Source organism: Mercurialis annua, linkage group LG5 (assembly GCF_937616625.2).
Source record: "Mercurialis annua linkage group LG5, ddMerAnnu1.2, whole genome shotgun sequence".
NCBI lineage: Eukaryota > Viridiplantae > Streptophyta > Magnoliopsida > Malpighiales > Euphorbiaceae > Mercurialis > Mercurialis annua.
The window spans coordinates 37,794,656-37,800,502 of record NC_065574.1 but is presented as its reverse complement, the minus strand read 5'-3'; the positions used below and the strand labels follow the sequence as shown (position 1 = coordinate 37,800,502).

Genomic DNA, 5,847 nt, shown 5'->3' with positions numbered 1-5,847 from the left:
TGTGAATTAGACTTCAAGCTTAATCTCACATGTCGGGTGACCCAAGTCTAACCCGACCCAATTATATGCCAGAGTAAAACCAATGTTAAATCTAAAACTTTTAAACCAAAACATTATTCATTTGAAAATTATGGAACTCAATATAGCTTAACAACAAGGCAACACTTACACAATATGCTCAAAACTAACCACAATTGGCCAAACCACCCAGAGTAGACACCAGCGTGCCAAATCACTTAAAATGATTCCAACAACATGTATACATATCTAAAGCATAAACTCATATATGAACCAATTAATCAAACCAACAATCATTCATGGCATAGAATTTCTAATCTTATAATCAACAAACATGAAACGTTTGCCCAACAAGTTTAAACAATACTAACATACCAAAGTCATACAAACAACCCCAAAAAATGTTTATGGGCAGCAACAATATCCTCAAACAATAACAACAACAAACCAATATATAATTAAGTATTTTAAGACAACAATCCAACCATAGGTTCAACTTCGAAGTTCTGATGGGATCCGATGCATTAGTGCTGGTATGATCGCACCCGTCACACCTTGCACGATCATCATAAATATATGCTGCCTTGCAACTCATTCAACTAAAATAAAGACTATTTTTGAAAGTACGTTTTGGTCCCTGAACGTTTTCCATATTTCCCGTTTAGTCCCTGCATTGCAATTCATCGGTGCTCGTTACTCGTTCTGTTTATGTCTCGGCGATAATACTAAAAAAAATGCAGGCGCGGACCGTAAAAATGAAAAAAAGGGGTGCAACACGAGGACTTCCCAGGAGGTCACCCATCCTAGTACTGCTCTCGCCCAAGCACGTTTAGCTTCGGAGTTTTGATGGGATCCGGTGCATTAGTGCAGGTATGATCGCACCCTTCACACCTTGCACGATCATCGTATATATCTGATGCCTTACAACTCATTCAACCAAAATAAAAACTATCTTTAAAAGTACATTTGGGTCCCTGAACTTTTTCCATATTTCCCGTTTAGTCCCTTCATTGTAATCCATTGATGCTCGTTACTCATTCTGTTTATGTCTCGGCGATAATAATAATAAAAAACATACAGGCGCGGACTGCAAAAATGCAAAAAAGGGGGTGCAACACGAGGACTTCCCTGGAGGTCACTAATCCTAGTACTGCTCTCACCCAAGCACGTTTAACTTCGGAGTTCTGATGGGATCCGGTGCATTTGTGCTGGTATGATCGCACCCGTCACACCTTGCACGATCATCGTATATATCTGCTTCCTTGTAACTCATTCAACCAAAATAAAAACTATCTTTAAAAGTACATTTTGGTCCCTGAACTTTTCATATTTCCCGTTTAGTCCCTGCATTGCAATTCATCGGTGCTCGTTACTCGTTCTGCTTATGTCTCGGAAATGATAGTAATAATATAAAAATACAGGCGCGCACCCCAAAAATGCAAAAGATGGGTGCAACACGAGGACTTCCCAGGAGGTCACTCATCCTAGTACTGCTCTCATCCAAGCACGTTTAACTTCGAAGTTTTGATGGAATCCACTGCATTAGTGCTGTTATGATCGCACCCGTCACACCTTGCACGATTATCATATATATCTGTTGTCTTGCAACTCATTCAACGAAAATAAATACTATCTTTAAATGTACGTTTTGGTCCCTGAACTTTTTCCATATTTCCTGTTTATTCCCTACATTGAAATTCATCGGTGCTCGTTACTCGTTCTGTTTATGTCTCCGCTATGATAATAATAATAAAAAAATACAGGCACGAACTGTAAAATTGCAAAAAAGGGGTGCAACGAGAGGACTTCCTATGAGGTCGCCCATCTTAGTACTGCTCTCGCCCAAGCACGTTTAACTTCGGAGTTCTGATGGGATCCGGTGCATTATAGCTGGTATGATCGCACCCGTCGCACCTTGCACGATCATCATATATATATATATATATCTGCTGCCATACAACTCATTCAACCAAAATAAAAATAATCTTTAAAAGCATGTTTTTGTCCCTGAATGTTTTCCATATTTCCCGTTTAGTCCCTACATTGCAATTCATCGGTGCTCGTTAATCGTTCTGTTTATGTCTCGGCGATGATATGTAAAACTAAAAAACCATATGTGAATACTTGATACCTTTCAAAATCAGAACGTTACTCGTTACTCGTTCTATTTATAGGCCCCAAAGTGAAAAAACACGACAGGCGCATTGCGAGGCGCGATGGCCCAATGCGCCTGCCGTCGTGCCTTTTCAAAAGGCACAAAACACCCTGGGGCGCGTTGGGAGGCATGATGGCCCAATGTGCCCTCCGACGTGCTCCGATTCTGATCCAACGGTGAACTCTTTCTAGTGCACAGCATATTCAATAATGAGCCCGATCCAACTGTGCAATTGGGAGATATGGATGTTTTATCAAGACATGTCAGGTTCAGAAGGCACACGAACACATTATCGATTATAAACCTGTTACAAAATCGCCATCAAAAATCACACGACACATGCGACCCATACAAGATACAACTCAAACCCCAAATATAGTATCACACTAGCTAAGTCCACCAATAACAATCCGAAACTAAGTCGGAAACACAACAAAACCATGACGGAAAAACACGGGATATTAAAATCTCCCCAACTTATATAAAATTCGTCATCGAATTTAACATAACACAACCCACGTAAAACATATGATACAACTATATGTTGTCTGAACAAAAACACATGTTCATGACTTTAATAAACCGAACAATCTTAAAAGGTCATAAGAGCCTTAATGCTAACTTCCACTTAACATAAAACGATAATGCCCTTTCTAGGTGATACTAAACGAAGGAATACAAACTCTCACGGATAAAATTCGACTAAAATACTTAGGATAAACAAGAACAAACCTCAAATCTCCATATAAAGCTCGACTGAAATACTTAGGATAAATAAGAACGAACCTCGAATCTCTTTCAATGATAACTCGAATCAAAATTTCCACCCAGAGAAAGTCAACACAATACAAAACACGCCAAAAATATATAGGGTATTACATTCTCCCAAACCTAAGAAAAATTCGACCTCGAATTATAAATAAGAAACTGATTCGCAATTTAAACGGTCACAGCACACATATTGCGTAAAATTATAATTCTAACAACTTGGTGCTCCAACAACCACTCCGTCAACATAAATGTGAACAATCAAAAATTATCCAACGAAGTTGGTTTCCAAAACTAGCTTGAATCTTAAAAAATTTGAAACCCATATCATCAAAGTTCAAGAACAACCCCGAACTGAAAATTCTAGTTCATACAAAAACCACACTATATAATACCATTAACTTTGCGAATTATAAAACACAAAACTCACACCGTTATTCAAAAGAAAATGTGAACTTACCTCATGGTAACGAAATCTCATGATTATAACAAACAATCTCAATCACAATGATTCCTTTAATTATCCCATAAGTAGTACACAACTTACACTTATAATAACCAAACCTCAAAATTGATTAACACTTAAGTCTAAGATTATTCGAACATCCAAAATTATTACACCAATAAATGTAACCTCAAATCCTAACAATAGATCACCTAGATCACATTCACAATTGACCCCGTCATTGGTTATATTCAAAGTCAGACTTATAGGAAAATAAAATTTCCAAAACACAAAATATTATATATTAATATTTTCTACTTCAAACAAAAATGTTAACATCTTATACCTCCTTTTTATTTTCCAAAACAAAATGCTTTTACTGTTTGAAAATCTCCAGTTTTATAAACACCTCCATTTTAAAAACATTTGTATTTGAATTCACCGTTACACCATACTTTTAAATAAATGTACAAATTTATGAAATCGTTCAACTCACAAAGTTTATTATTTTCTTTTAAATTAACCTTGATAAATTTCCTCACTTTCTCAAAAAGGGAAAATCTGCAAATAAGTATCTCTTCGTTTACAAAATAATGTTATATCGATATATCAAAACTGTTTGACATAAATCGAATCTGTAAAAACAAAATTTATTTAAAATTTTAAGTGTAAATACACACGTGGAGCATAACCAAATTCCTCAATTCAACACTACCTCAAGACATAAACCGTTAGCTAACACAAATCCTCCCAATCCAAACTTAACATTTTACTGCACTTACCCCAACTATATCTTGAATGCAACCTTATATTCATAGCTATACTTTATGAAATACAAACACTCTAACAATAGAAAACCAACCTTTACAATGCAACCGTGACTCGCGAGTTCGTTTCAAAACACTTTAAAACCAATTGAAACCAATTGAAATCCATCCTCTTTGTAATTACATTTATCACATAGTGACTCGCGAGTTCGTTTCAAAACACTTTATTGATAAAATCCACTTTACATAATTGTGCGCCAGGGTGATGATACCTCTCATCCCCAAAGAGTTGCATCCAAATCTAATCATTTATATGCACGTGATGCATGTACTATTATGCATGTATTAATTATTAATTTTTTTTATTTAGTGAACATACTCAATGCTCAATGCAATTTCCTATTCCAGACATTCAAAATGCATGTTCATGATATGTCTAGGCACAACTACGTGATAAAAATATTTGAAATACTTTCACAAATTTCATTTGAAATCAATTTCTCGATAAAACGTTTTACAGATGTTACACTCTGTGAGACGTGCACTTGATAGCCTCAAAATATAATTTCAAATTCTGTACTCTCAATCTGCCAAATTATATGATACTAATACAATAATTCAAATTGATAACTCTGTTAACATCTCTCATGAATAAAATAATGCTCTATTAAACTCCAAAATAATATGAAACTTAGCTAAAGGAAAACAATACATCGCATATGCTTATATAAAAACTTACCATAAATTCCTGCATTACATCGTCCAACTTGATGAAAAGCACTAGCATTATAAGATACACCAATCTATCTCCTCGGATAAGAATTTCCAAAATATGTTATTTCTTGATAGTCAAAAACCACCAACCGTTTCAAAGAGCACTTTACTCCTCTCGATATTGAAACCCAAAATATCTCGATCCGCAAAACAATATACTAACACCAGTCTAACCTCAAACTAAAACTAAAGCAATACAGGCCTAAATGAAGTTCGACTCACAAATCAAAAGCCAACATCAAGGTTAAGTCAAAGAACGCATGAAAGAAATTACCTCCCGTGCTACCCAGCACGACGAGATAAAAAAACTCAACCAACATATACCAACCAAAATTGCGAGGTATACAACCCAAATTAAAGCTAAAATATTACAAATTCTACAAACCATAAACCACTCAAACATGCGATTAACCATAATTAACCCAAACCTATTTAATGGCAAATAAAAAGCATGCTACAACACACTGCGATTCGTCGTAACAAGAACAACAAGTAATATGTCATCGATCAAAATACGCATCGAAACTCATTTTGAATTATAAAGTCAACCACAAAAGTTTTCAAGTTCTAGTTGAGCCTCACAGTTTTAAAAAAAAAAATTCCCGGAAAACATCCTTTGTAAATCATTTTTTTAAAAGTTTCTAAAGTATCTCAATCCAAAACAACCAGCGAGTTAGCCGAGTCATTACAAATTGTACCCACCAAAAAGGTGAAAGCAATCCAATCAAAATCATCCAAGGCGTAAAAGCCAACAACTAATCACCCAAGTTAAACATTATATAAGGCACAACAACCAACAAAGTATCACCCGAAGTAAACACTATATAAGGCACAACAGTCCATAAAACATCACTCAAACTATATCTCATATATGGCACAAAAGCCAACAAAGCATCACCCGAAGTAAACACCATTTAAGG

The 5,847-nt window shown here is 35.6% G+C and overlaps 3 non-coding genes and 1 pseudogene across 3 annotated transcripts; all 4 read right to left on the bottom strand.

The window, feature by feature from the left end:
• Positions 1-783: 783 nt before the first annotated feature.
• LOC126684996 (5S ribosomal RNA) lies at positions 784-902 on the bottom strand. Its single transcript, XR_007643155.1, has one exon. It is a non-coding gene; the product is annotated as a 5S ribosomal RNA (ribosomal RNA).
• Positions 903-1,124: 222 nt separating this feature from the next.
• LOC126685093 (5S ribosomal RNA) lies at positions 1,125-1,243 on the bottom strand. The gene has a single exon (XR_007643246.1). It is a non-coding gene; the product is annotated as a 5S ribosomal RNA (ribosomal RNA).
• A 221-nt stretch (positions 1,244-1,464) lies between these two features.
• Positions 1,465-1,583, bottom strand: LOC126685126 (5S ribosomal RNA; annotated as a pseudogene).
• Positions 1,584-1,806: 223 nt separating this feature from the next.
• Positions 1,807-1,925, bottom strand: LOC126685105 (5S ribosomal RNA). The gene has a single exon (XR_007643257.1). It is a non-coding gene; the product is annotated as a 5S ribosomal RNA (ribosomal RNA).
• Between the last annotated feature and the right edge of the window lie 3,922 nt (positions 1,926-5,847).